Source organism: Ursus maritimus, unplaced genomic scaffold, assembly GCF_017311325.1.
Source record: "Ursus maritimus isolate PB19 unplaced genomic scaffold, ASM1731132v1 scaffold_1, whole genome shotgun sequence".
In the NCBI taxonomy this organism is placed as follows: domain Eukaryota; kingdom Metazoa; phylum Chordata; class Mammalia; order Carnivora; family Ursidae; genus Ursus; species Ursus maritimus.
In genome coordinates this window covers 32,480,922-32,495,437 of record NW_024423343.1, presented here as the reverse complement: position 1 = coordinate 32,495,437, position 14,516 = coordinate 32,480,922, and the positions used below count along the sequence as shown (strand labels likewise).

At 37.8% G+C, this 14,516-nt stretch overlaps 1 non-coding gene and 1 pseudogene across 1 annotated transcript; one reads left to right on the top strand and one right to left on the bottom strand.

The window, feature by feature from the left end:
* Positions 1-5,231: 5,231 nt before the first annotated feature.
* On the top strand, positions 5,232-5,564 carry LOC121104407 (annotated as a pseudogene).
* Positions 5,565-12,922: 7,358 nt separating this feature from the next.
* On the bottom strand, positions 12,923-13,029 carry LOC121099991. Its single transcript, XR_005831716.1, has one exon. It is a non-coding gene; the product is annotated as a U6 spliceosomal RNA (small nuclear RNA).
* Between the last annotated feature and the right edge of the window lie 1,487 nt (positions 13,030-14,516).

Below are 14,516 nucleotides of genomic sequence, written 5' to 3'. Positions count from 1 at the left end.
CTAGAGGGGGAAAGTGCCACACTGCTAGATCTGTCTTCTAGACCTCTTCAGCCACTTCATGTCCTTAAGTTTTCAACATGTCCTAAATTCTCTGGGCCTCAGTTTTGTTATCTGTAAAATGTGGGGTGGGACTAGATGGTGTCTAAGGTACTTACAGCTTTTTATTTTTTTAAAAGATTTTATTTATTTATTTGACAGAGGCAGAGAGAGAGGGAACACAAGCCGGGGGAGTGGGAGAGGAAGAAGCAGGCTTCCCGCTGAGCAGGGAGCCCGATGCGGGGCTCGATCCCAGAATGCTGGGATCATGACCTGAGCGGAAGGCAGATGCTTAACGACTGAGCCACCCAGGCGCCGCATAAGGTACCTACAGCTTTAATATTCTTTGGTTCTATTTCATGTGGTTCTCACACTAACTACATGAAGCAAGGCATGTGAAAGAGAGAAATGTTTAAATATTTCTCTAAAGTTTTTGGTCCTAAATATCCCATTTTTCCCCATAGAGGACCCTGAGGATACCAAACAGGAGTATCATTATGTAGGAACAGTCTTTAGCAATGTGCTTTGAGGAGCACCAGATGCCCTTTTTTTTTATCTAAAATTATCTCTTTGAAGCACCTGGGTGGCTCGGTCGGTTGGGCGTCTGCCTTTGGCTCTGGTTGTGATCTCGAGGTCCTGGGATCAAGAGGCCCAAGTTGGGCTCCCTGTACAGCAGGAGTCTGCTTCTCCCTCTGCCCCTCCCCTCTGCTCATAGGCACTCTCTCTCTCTCTCTCTCCTTCGCAAATAAATAAATAAAATCTTAAAAAAAAAAAAAAAGTAAAAGTATCTCTTTTTACCTGCCTCACACTTCTGCACCAAACTTTGCTACAGGCTCCTTTCCTTGTGTAACAGTTCTGCCTGCCTGTCAGAGTCTTCCTGGCTAACACCGTCTACTCCCTTCACCTCCAGAGCACTGGTGCAGCTGTTTCATACAAATATTCCATCATAACGTAAGTGCTAACCCTTTAACAAGCATAACAGAGGTGATGGGATTCACGGGAGGGAGTGGCAACTCTTTCAGGAAAATTTAGAAAGGTTTCACTAGGAAAGTTGCAGGATAACTGGAATGTGAAAGATGGTTAGAATTTTACCTGGTAAACACAAAGGTTTTCCTAGGTGAGAGAATAGCACATACTTTAATTGTAAGATACTTCTTTTGAAATAGAAATACACCACTAGGGATAACACCTAGGGATAATGCTATCATTTTTTAAAAAGATATATTTATTTATTTTAGAGTGTGTGCAAGCAGTGGGGGGGAAGAGCAGAGGGGGCAGGAGAGAGAATCTCCAAGCAGACTCCCTGCTGAGAGTAGAGCCTGACACAGGGCTCCATCCCAGGATGCTGGGCTTATGACCTGAGCCGAAATCCAAAGCTGGCTGCCCAACCGACTGAGCCGCCCAGATGTCCTAATACTATCATCTTAATATAAGTTAGTCTATTGATTTGTTTTACCAATTGATTGAAAGTTCCAGGGTAGCATAAGAATTCTGGTTCCTGGAAAAATGGGAAAAAAAGGTTAGAGGTGGAAGTGCTTAAGATGACTCTTCTTACGTAGGATCTGGCTTAAAGCTCAGAAAATGTCTGATACTTTTTCAATACATGATAATAGTGGAACTGACATTGATACTAATCTTAAGGGCAAATAAAGGGCATTAACCGATCAAGACTGATTTAATCATGGTGATTTAAAAGTAAAAGAATAACAGTCATATTTTACCTTTATATAGCCTCTTAGAATGTTCAAAGCTTTTTCGCATCCATTAATTTATTTAACTCTGGTTGAGGTAGTGAGGAATAAGGGCACTAAGGCTCAGAGAGAGTGTTTTGATTACTAGCTGAAGGATGGCTTTCCTAACTAGTAGAGCCGGACTAAAATCCAGGCATCTTGACTGTGTCTAGCATGCTTTTCATTGCACTTCTGGAACAAATATGACCTTCAGGGTGCTATGATGAGAGACTTTCAAAAGAATCCACAGGAAGGGATATATCCAATAACAGCAAGTTCAAGGCAAACATTGTGAAAAATTACAGTGTTCTGAAAAACAAAGGCCCAAACCATGTAATGTTGGATGATTGTTTTTAAATTCCCTTGATTCCCCATCAAGTTGGGTCCTGCACAGACATTCAGGTTCACTCTTTGTTTATTACTTGGCTTGAGTCACTCAAGTCAGTTGATCACACTGTAGTGTGCAGCCCAAACACCTGAGGGCTGATTTCTTCCCACCTCTGCTTTGTGAGGAAAATTTCTCAAGTAAGTAGGTGTTATTTGCCAAGAGAGAACTTTGCTTAAAAATGCCTGACAGGGAGCAGAGAGTCCTGGTTACTTTTCTCAAGAAAATATTGAGTAAATAAATGGAAAGATTTAGTTGAAAAAAAAATTTTTTTTAAGTAGCCTCTACACCCAGCGTAGAGCCCAGTGCAGGGCTTGTACTCACCACCCTGAGATCAAAACCTGAGCTGAAATCAAGAGTCAGATGGTTAAAAAACTGAGCTACCCAGGTGCCCCTTGAATTTTTTTTTTTTTATTAAAACTCATTTGGGTTTAAATCTGTATTATTCTTAATTTCAATTTTTAATTTAAATTCTAGTTAGTTAACATATATGGTAAGATTGGTTTTAGGTGTAGAATTTAGTGATTCATCACTCACATATAATACCCAGTGCTCATCACAAGTGCCTTCCTTAATACCCATCACCCACTTAGCCCGTTCCCCGCCCACCTCCCTCCATCAACCCTCAGTTTCTTCTCTATAGTTAAGAGTCTTTTATGGTTTGCTTCCCTCTCTCTCCTCTCTTTTTGTTCCCCTTCCACTATGTTCATCTGTTTGGTTTCTTAAATTCCACATATGTAACTCTGTATTATTTTATCATTTTTTACTTCCTTTTATTTTATCATAGCTTTTTCTAAGTTAAATCATTTGGAGGTCAGCTAGGGTACTTCTCTGAGTAATATCGTTTACAAAATGTACACACACAGTATATTTAGGGGGTTCTTGAAAGAATGAAGACTATGTGAGAATACTTTCTGTTGTCGTACGTATGAAGAACAGCCTAGCTGGGTGTAGGATTCTTGGATCACAACCATTTTTCCTCAAATTTTGTGGCTGTTTTTTCAAAGTCTTCTAGTACTTGGTGTTAAAGAGAAGTGTGATAATATTTGATTCATTTTCTTTGAGGTAGACTTTTTAATAAAATGTCTATTTTTGTCGGATTTCTTTTTTCTATACTTAAAAATACGTTAAATTCTGATTATCAAACTAAGATTGGAGATTACAGGAAATTTGGAAAGTAGAAAATTTTAAAAAGAAAATTAAAAATAACCAATGAAACTACTACCTGAAGATAACTACTGCTAATATTTTTTGGTGTGTTCCCTTCCAGTCTTTATTTTCAGTGTATTTAAATTACACTTAAAAGTAAGGTAAGATAACAATATGCCGTTGACCATTGAACAGCACGGGTTTGAACTGTGCAGGTGCCCTTGTACATGGACTTTTTTAAAATACAGTACAGTACTGTAAATGTATTTTCTTTTCCTTATGATTTTTTAACATTTTCTTTTCTCTAGCTTACTCTATTGTAAAAATACCGTATACAATACATATGACATGCAAAATATTTGTTAATCAACTGTGTTATCAGTAAGGCTTCCAGCAAACAGTAGGCTATTAGTAAAGTTTCTGGGGAGTCAAAGTTATCTGAATTTTTGTGCAGGGTTGGTGCCCCTAATTCTCGTGTTGTTCAAGCATCAGCTGTACTTATAATTTTACATTCAGTAGAGAAACTTCTAAAATTATGTGCATTTGTAAACAATTCTAGAATACTTAATTGAAAGGCAATGGTTCTTAAGACTTACACCTATATGGGACACCTGCGTGCCTCAGTCGGTTAAGCGTCTACCTTCGGCTCAGGTCATGATCCCAGGGTCCTGGGACTGAGTCCCACATCGGACTCCTTGCTCAGTGGAGAGCCTGCTTCTCCCTCTGCCTGCTGCTCCCCCTGCTTGTGCTCTCTCGCGCGCGCTCTTTCTCTCTCTAACAAATGAATTAAAAAAAAAGGCTTACAGCTATGGAAACTCATTGAGAATGTGATAAAGTATGAACCCTCAGGATATGCAGCATACCTATACTTCTAAAATTCTGCACAGAATTTCAAAGAGTTTATGAAGTTCCTCTGTATATTCCAAATTAAGACATCTTGATAATAATGACTAACATTTATTAAGTAATCTAACATTTATTAAGAGTGTTAGGCACTCTTCCAAATGTTTTATACATATTAACTAATTTAGGGTTTCTTATAACCCCATGAGGAAGGTAATATTATTATTCCTACTTTTCATATAAGGAATTTAAGGCACTGGTTAATTACTCAAAGTCACACAATTAGGAAGTGGCAGAATTGAAATTTAATCCAGGTAATTTAACTTTAGAGCCCACACTCTAAACCATTAATCTGTTTTTATTTATTAATTTACTTATTTTTTAGAGAGGTAGGGGGAGGGGCAGAGGGAGAGAGAGAATCTCAAATAGGCTGCATGCAGATGTGGTGCTCAGTCTCACAACCCCAAGATCATGATCCGAGCCAAAATCAAGAGTCAGACGCTTAACCAACAGGCTTCCCTAATCTGTTATTAGTCTATGTTTCCTCAAGAGTTTTTGTGAAGGTACTTTTGCAACAACTTTTAAACTCAGTTGAGAAAATTCAATATCATACTGCTACATCTAGGCTGACCAGGACATCTAGGAATCTGAATTTAATAGTGCCCACAAGTTTGGAGACCATTCTCCCCCCCCCCCAAGATTTATTATTTATTTGAGAGAGAGAGCATGCACAGGGATAGGGGGTGGGAAGGGCAGAGGGAGAGGGAGAGAGAGAATCTCCTGCAGACTCCCTGCTGAGCGAGGAGCCTTACACTGGCTCTATCCCAGGCCCTGGGATTACGACCTGAGCCGAAATCAGGAGTTGGACACTTAACAGACTGAACCACCCAGGTGCCCTTGGAGACCATTCTTCTGTACTGTGTAGCAGCCTTCTGCCTGACTCTGCCAGGTTACTGTCGGATCTGTTTCTGAAGCTTGAGGATGTTCATCCATGTTGATTTTCTGGCTAGTAAAAAAGGTTATGTTTCTCTTTTCACCATCTTGGAGGCTGTGGAGGCCTGCTGGGAACAGGACTCCTAAAAAGACAAATGTCTGGAAGGCTGTAGTCTAAGGCCATTTTTGCTGGCTATAAGCAGCATCTCTGAAACCAGAGAGAGCACACAGCTCTTCTTAAAATTGAAGGTGTTTATGCTCAAGATGAAACTGAATTCTTTCTAGACAAGAGATATGCTTGTGTGTATGAAGCAAAGGATAACACAGTGACTCCTGGTGGCAAACCAAACAGAACCAGAGTGATCTGGGGAAAAGTAATTTGTGCTCATGGAAACAGTGGCATGGTTTGTGCCCAATTCCAAAGCAACCTTCCTGCTAAAGCCATTGGCTGCAGAATCCACGTGATGCTGTACCCCTCAAGGATTTAAACTTACTAAAAAGTAAATAAATAAGGTGTAGAGTAAAAAAAAGTTAATGGCTTGGAAGACAAAGTACAATGAAATATAAGATTGGATTAACTTTTATTTTTTTTTAATTATTGGGTAGAAAGGTACATCATTAATGGTAATATGGGAAGACTTACATTAGTGGAGCAAATAAATGTACATGGTAGAGCAGTTTGCAAAGAAAGGGAAATGTTTGTTATATGAAGGTATTGTCTGCTAATTCTAGCTAATCCTATCAAATGAATATCCAAATGCTAATTTTAACTAGGACCCTAAGGTACTACTCATATAATGGATCACACTGTTTAATGCAAGTATCCTAAAGGAATTCTGCACGCGTGGTCTACATTTGGTATTAGAAGATATAATAGAGAGTAATTCTCAGAATTATAATTTTGGCTATGGCAATTAAAGTTAAATCGAATTGATCATAAATTCATTTTTGTATAACATTAAGAGATATATTATGAAATAAGATGTAGAATTTGCTTGTTAACCAAAATGTCTCACTTTCTGACTTTATGCCATACTGTCAGGCATAAATAAGCAGAAATGAGCAGAGTACTAATAGGCATGAATTAAAGTTGCTGTCATTTGGCACATAGACATAAAATGGGAGAAAAGTTTTCAAGGTAGTGATGGTAAACTAAGTGCTACAACATCTGATTCACAATTCGGTTTCTGGACATGGACACGGCATTAAGTTGCACTTATATTTGAAACGAATGCTACCCCATAGGTAGCAATCAAATATTATGGTGTTTGGCATCTTCTATGTCTAACTGGACAGAGAAGGCAAATATGCAGAGTCTGAAAATTCTCTATCTGTATCTTTGCAGTCTGTTTCTAGACCAGAAGATTGAAGTCAATAAAGTGCACTTGAGAGGGATCTGTTGATAATACTGTCATAGCAAAAGTCCTAAAAAAAAAGAATCGTGGGTAAATATATTAATAAAATTTGAATGAGAGCAATCCTAGGAGCTCCTTTTATGCAGAAGTTGACAAGCTGGTCCTGAATTTCATCTGGAAATGAAAGGGAACCAGTAAAGCCAAAATAACCTTGAAAAAGAACAAAGGGGTAGGATTCACACTTCTTAATTTCAAAACTTACTACAAAGTAATGGTGAATCAAGACTGTATGATACTGACACAAGCTTGGACAAAATGTCAGTGGAATAGAACTCACAGTTCAGAAATAAACCCATACATGGAGGATCAATTGATTTTGACAATGATGCCAACATAATTCAATAAGCAGAGTCTTTTCACTAATGGTGGTGGGGTAAACAAATATCCACACGCAGAAGAGTGAAGTTGGACCTCTACCTCACAATGTATACAAACATTAACTCAAGGGGATCCTGACTGGCTCTTGATCTCAGGGTTGTGAGTTGGAGCCCCATGTTGGGTATAGAGATATCTTAAAATCTAAAAATAAAATAAAATAAAAATTAACTCAAAATGGACCAAAGCCTTAAAAGTAAGAACTAAACCTATGCAACTCCTATGAGAAAACATAGGAATAAATATTCATGATGTTGGATTAGGCAGTAATTCCTTAAATACGGCACGAAAAGCATGAGCAACAAAAGAAAACATAGATTTCATCAAAATCTAGAAGTTTTGTACTTCAAAGGACTCTGTCAAGAAAAAGACAACTCACATAATGGGGAAAATATTTGCAAATCATATACCTGATTAATTTCTAGTATCCAGAATATATAAAGAAGTCAGCCCAACAACAACAATGAACCCAATTAACAATAAACAAAGGATCTGAATAGACATTTCTCCAAAGAAAATATACAAATGGCCAATAAGCACATGAAAGGTATTTAACATTATTAGCCATTAGGGAAATGTAAATCCAAACTATAATGAGGGGTACCTGGTTGGCTTAGTCCATAGAGCATGTGGGTTGTAAGTTTGAGCTCCATACTGGGTGGAGAGATTACTTACAAATAAAATGAGAAGGGTGCCTGGCTGGCTCAATTGGTAGAACATGTGACTCTTGATCTCAGGGTGGTGAGTTCGAGCCCTGCCTTTGGCATGGAGCCTACTTTAAAAAAAAAAAAAGATACCACTTTATTCCTCCAAGGATGGCTAAAATAAAAATGACAGACAATAACAAGTGTTGGCAGGGGTGCCTGGCTGGCTCAGTCAGAAGAGCGTGTGACTCTTCTTGGTGTCCTAAGTCCAAACCCCACATTGGGTATAGAATTTACATGCATACATACATACATACATACACTTAAAAAACAAAACAAAAACAAGCGTTGACAAAGATAAGGAAAAATAGGAACCTTCACACGTTCCTGATGGGATTGTAAAAATGATACAGCTGCTTAGGAAAACAGGAAGTTCCTCAAAATGTCAAACTTAGGGTTATCAGATGACCCAGCAATTCCACTGCTAGGTATATACCACAAATAATTGAGAACAGCTGCTCAAACAAAAACGTGTACACAAGTGTTTATTAATAATAGGCAAAAAGTGAAAACAATCTAAATGTCCATCAGTTGATAAATGTGTAAGTAGTATTATTCAGCCACATACAGGACTTAAATATAGGCACACCTCAGAGATATTACAGGTGCAGCTCCAGACTAACACAATAAAGTTAATATCACAATAAAGTGAGTCAGATGAATTTTTGGATTCCCAGTGCATATAAAAGTTATATTTATGCTATACTACAGTCTATTAAGTGTGCAATAATATTATATCTAAAAAGACCCAATGTACATACCTTAATTAAAAAATACTCTATTGCTAAAAAAAAATGCTAACCATCATCTGAGCTTCCAGTGAGTCATAATCACTGATCACAGATCCCCATAACAAATATAATAATAATCAAAAAGTTTGAAATATTGCAAGAATTACCGAAGTGTGACACAAAGACACGAAGTGAGCAAATGCTTTTAGAAAAATCGTGCTGACAGACTTGCTCTATTGATAGACTTGAAGTGTTACTGCAAACCTCCAATTTGTAGGGGTACCTGGCTGGCTCAGTCAGGAGAACATGCAACTTGATCTTGGGGTTGGGAGTTTGAGCCCTACGTTGGGCGTAAAGTTTACTTAAAAAACAACAAAAGCAACCTTCAATTTGTAAAAAATGCAAAGTGCAATAAGGTGAAGCACAGTAAAATGAACTATGCCTGTACCAATATATGAAACTTGAAGGCACTATACCAAGTGAAAGAAGCCAAGCGCAAAAAGCCGTATATTATATGATTCCATTTATTTGAAATGTCCAGAATAAGACAATTTATAGAGACAGAGGTAAGCTAGTCATTGTCAGGGACTGGAAGGAGGGGGCAGTGGGGTTTACACTAAAAACAGCTGAACTGCGTTATTTATTTATTTATTTATTTATTTATTTATTTATTTATTTTAAAGACTTTATTTTATTTAATTATTTTCAAAGATTTTATTTAAGTAATCTCTACACCCAACTGGTGGCTACAAATGCAAACCTTACAACCCCAAAATTGGAGTCTCGTGCTCTACTGACTGAGCCAGCCAGGTGCCCATGAGCTGTGTACTTCAGAAGGGTAAATTTCATATATATTATATCTCAATAAAGCTGTTGCAAAAATTGTTTTGAATGAGAAAGGGCTCACTGAACATGTAATGTAATCCAGAAGCTGTAAAAGACAAGACTGATGTGTTGGACTCCATAAAAATAATAGAACTCAGGGTGACTGGCTGGTTCAGTTGGTAGAGCATGTGACTCTTGATATCATGAATTCCAGCCCCACGTTGGGCTTAGAGATTACTTTAAAAAAAAAATAGAACTCAAAAAAATAAAACAAAACAAAACAAAAAATGACCGGGCAGCATCGAAAGACAAAATGACAGAAAATCTGGGAAAATGTATTCTCAAAATGTATTTAGAAAAAAGACTAGAAAGACTAAAGACTAAAAAGACTACTCTTGGGGCGCCTGGGTGGCAGAGTCGTTTAAGCGTCTGCCTTCGGCTCAGGGCGTGATTCTGGTGCTCTGGGACCGAGCCCCACATCAGGCTCCTCCGCTGGGAGCCTGCTTCTTCCTCTCCCACTCCCCCTGCTTGTGTTCCCTCTCTCGCTGGCTGTCTCTCTCTCTGTCAAATAAATAAATAAAATCTTTAAAAATAAATAAATAAATAAAAAGACTACTCTACAAAGATCTTATAAATTTCAGAGAAAAAACAATGCTGTGAAAATAATTGCCAAATAGCAAGAACAAGCAATTCTCAAAATAATTAATACCAATGGTTAGTTAAGAGGATAAAATGCCCAACATTGTTTAAAGAAATGCAAGTTTGAAAAAAAAAAAAAAAAAGAAGAGGTGCCTAGGTGGCTCAGTTGGTTAAGTGACCAACTATTGATTTCAGCTCAGGTCATGATCTCAGGGCCCTGAGATAGAGCCTGGCTTGGGGTTCTATGTTCAGGGAGGAGTCCACTTGTCCATCTTCCTCTGCTCCTCCCCTTGCTCGCGCTCTCTCTCAAATGAATGCATAAAATCTTTGTTAAAAAAAAAAAAAAGAAATGCAAGCTGAAACCAAAACAACCGATTATTTTTACCTTTTTACCTATTATTATTATTATCATTATTTTACCCATTTTTACCTGTTATTTTATCATCTTTTAAAGCTTTTAAAAATTCATAATACCCAAAGTTGGTTAAAGTGTTAGGGAGCAGGCTTTTTTTTTTTTTTTAAAGATTTTATTTATTTATTTGACAGAGGGAGACAGCGAGAGAGGGAACAAGCAGGGGGAGTGGGAGAGGGGGAAGCAGGCTTCCCGCTGAGCAGGACCCTGGGATCACGACCTGAGCCTAATGCAGATGCTTAACGACTGAGCCATCCAGGCGCCCCAGGGAGCAGGCATTTTTGATGGGAGCATGAATTAGCATAAATATATTTTAGGGCAGGGCGCCTGAGTGTCTCAGTCAGTTAGGCATCTGCCTTTGGCTCAGGTCATGATTTCAAGGTCCTGGGATCGAGCCCCACATCTGGCTTCCTGCTCAGCAGGGACTTTGCTTCTCCCTCTGCTCCTCTCCTCTCATGTGCTCTCTCTTTCTCTCACTCTTTTGCTCTCTCAAATAAATAAAATCTTAAAATATGTATATGTATATTTTAGGGCAAAACGTCTTTAGTTATTAAAAAAAAGTTAAGTGCAGCCTGGAGTTTCACCTGGTTTATTCTCTTTTACTGACTGAGCCACCCAGGTGCCCCTGGTACAAACTTTTAAAGGGCATATATATGTGTATGTGTGTATATGTATTTTATTTTATTATTTATTTTATTTACTTATGTATTTTAAGTAATCTCTATGCCCAACATGGGGCCAGAACTCACGACCCAGAGATCAAGAGTCACATGCTCTACCAACTGAGTCAGCTAGGCCTTCCTATATGTGTGTGTATATATACACACACACACACACATATGTATCTATGTATTAGTTATATAACATATTGGTTATTATGTGTGTGTGCGCAGGTATGTGCATGTTAAAGGGAAAAAATTGAAGAATATATGTCAGACTACTAGTGATTTTTCTGGGGCATGGGATTATAGGAGATTTTCACTTTCTCAGTCATACACTTCTGAAATCTTAGGTTAAAAAAACAATTAAAAATTGCATATTTTTGATTACAGGAAAAGCAAGGAAGATTTTCAAAAATAATAGGATAAGCACACGGATGAGTTCCATGAGCTATATATGAATACTGAATTTGAATACTGAACTGAGTAGTTTGTGTATCTGTGGTTGGTATCACATAGCCACTATGTGAAGAATGAAATAATGAAAAAAATGAATGAGTATTAAATGCTTTTGACACATGTATTTTAGAAATTGTATGACAGGGGCGCCTGGCTGGCTCATTTGGGAGAGCATGTGACTCTTGATCTAGGGTCTTAAGTTTGAGCCCCACGTTGCGTGTGGAGACTACTTAAAAATAAATAAACTTTGAGAAAATGGATGACAGCATTCCCTCTGCTAAATTACATATTTGCCAAGTAGAAATTCCAGTTACACAAGCAATGGCCAATTTTAGCTTCTATGTGAATAGTTTCTTCCCATACATGCCTTACCCTTCTCTCTAGATAAAGATCAGATTAGATGTCTTTCATATGGAATTTCAAAGCAGTTTAAAGATATTAATTAGTTCTCACAGCTCTGAAGTGGGTGTATATTATTATGTCTATTTTCCATATGATAAGACTGAGAGGCTGAATGATTTTCCAGTATTCCATACTTCATATTGTTAGTGAAACCAGGAATACCATTACTTAATTGGCTCTGTTTTCTTTCTTGAGAAGAGATTAAACCAATTTTGGGATGGATAAATCAAACTGAATAGCTATTTATGCATCAAACATTGTTAGAAACAGAACATAGGTGTTTTACTTTTTATACTTTCTAAATAATCTGGAGCATTTTATTTTTTAAGTAGGCTCTATACCCAGCATGGGGCCAACTTGAGGCTTGAAGTCAACACCCTGAGATCAAGACCTGAGTCAGATGCTTAACTGACTGAGCCACCCAGGCACCCTTGGAACATTTTTAATTTACTCTATACCCCAATAGTTGGTTGGAACAATATTTTCTAAATTAAAATTTCTATTTTAAAATATATAGACAGAGGTAAAGCTCTGTTGTAGTTTCATCAGAGATCTGCTTTGGGTAGTTTGTCAATTATAAGAAATGTACTTACAGATGAAGTAATGTGGTTTAGTGACTTAGGAGACCTACTTTTAAAGATCCTGGTCTGGCGTACAAAAGGATACAATAAATTCTTGGATAGGGTAGGGTTAAAATACACTTCACTTGTGCCACTGCTATGCTAACTGCTTTATTCACATTATCTCATTTAATCCACAACATTACACCTCTCATTTCACAGATAAAGAGAGAGCCTTATTGTGAGACTTACCTGAGTCATGTTAAGTAAGAAGGCAGATAGGATTCTAAAAATCAAGTCAATAGAGCCAATTTGGAAGAAAAAAATGCCAATTTGATCCTGACATGTCCCCTTTTTTGTTTTTTATTCCCCCACCTGAATCAGGTGCATGATTTTCATCTGCCATTTTGAACTCAATTTATGAAGATACCCATTTAAACAATAGCTATAATCTATTTAATTCTTTTTTCTTTTTTAAATTTAAAATCAATTAATTAACATATAGTGTATTATTAGTTTCAGAGGTAGAGTTTAGTGATTCATCAGTTGCATATAACACCCAGTGTTCATTCCATCAAGTGCCCTCCTTAATGCCCATCACGCCGTTACTCCATCCCCCCACCCCCTCCCCTCCAGCAACCCTCAGTTTGTTTCCTATAGTTAAAAAAAATATGGAATGCTTCACGAATTTGCGTGTCATCCTCGTGCAGGGGCCATGCTAATCTTCTCTGTATCCTTCCAATTTTAGTATATGTGCTGCCGAAGTGAGCACTAATCTGTTTAATTCTTTTTTTTTTTTTAAGATTTTATTTATTTATTTGACAGAGAGAGAGACAGCCAGCAAGAGAGGGAACACAAGCAGGGGGAGTGGGAGAGGAAGAAGCAGGCTCCCAGCAGAGGAGCCTGATGTGGGGCTCGATCCCGGGACTCTGGGATCATGCCCTGAGCTGAAGGCAGATGCTTCACGACCGAGCCACCCAGGTGCCCCCTAATCTGTTTAATTCTTGATCAAATTTTTATGCAGTAACAGAGAACGTATTTCCAATTTTTTTCTATTCTCATTTTTATTTTACTGAAATGATTATATGCAGGATCAGCTTTTTCCATGTGCATTTTACAGTGAAGATTCATTTCAGTTGTCAGCTTTTTATCCTAGTCAAATTCTGTCCATTTTAACTACTGCAAAGGTGAGCTTTCTTTCGTAGCTATTATACTCCATGAAACTATTTTTCCCTGTGACCTGGAGTATTCGTTGGATTAAAGAGGTAGGGTCAAAACATCCCTTTTTGCCTGAAAGGCAAGAATTCAATATAGGTCATTTCTTATGATGGTAATGACGAGACAAGCATTACTTGCTCTAGCTACCTCACGGGAGGGAGGCTCAAGTGCAAAAATAGACGTGAAAGTGCTTCGTAAGGTGTAAAAGTTAAGTAAATGTCACTTTACTGATTGTTAAAACAAGTCATATAAATCCATCCTCCTGGAACTGTCCTAGAAGGCAACACCTTCCTGTTCCTGCTGTAATGTTATTTGCAAAAATGCCTGTGGACTTCAGCTGATTTTCTAAGTATATCCTAGTGAGCTAGTGACTTCACTCGCTGTCATCTGTTTTCCATTCTGACCTCATTAATTTTTCTTTCTCTAGCCGTTGTACTGAAATCCTCTGTGATGTAGAGACTAGCTTTGGTATTGTAATGGATTTGTACCATTGGTTATCAGTTTCATCATCTTGGTTGCTGTAATTGTTGCAAGAGATTGAATGCTAGATAGTGTTACTGGCTGGCGTTGTTTGAGAAAAATTAAAACAAACCTGTGACCAAATAGATGATATCTCAGCAGGGGTGCAGCTACACTGTTCTTATAAGAAATTCTTCTCTTATCACCCCTCTGTCTCTAGCTTAACACACTACTTGCTTGTACAAGAGTTTTGAAGGGAGTAGTGCGGCCACTGTTAATCTAAGCAAAGCTTACAAATTCTAGTATTTACTTTAAGGCCTGAAGTTTATAGGTTCAAGGTTTTTTTCCCTTTCTAGATCCTGAAACAGCTTAAGATTTCAAGCATTGTTTTCAACAAACCACATTATTTATAAATATACTGCAAATATTAGGTAAAGGCCCATGAGAAGGAAGTGATCCAATTTCATCATATTGATTTTGTCCTGCTCCTAGGGTTAGTATAAGGACTAAGATATTTTTTCCTTTAAGAATCTGCTGCATTTCTTGTGTATAGTTTTGTTCTTAAAAGGTATCCTGCAAAAG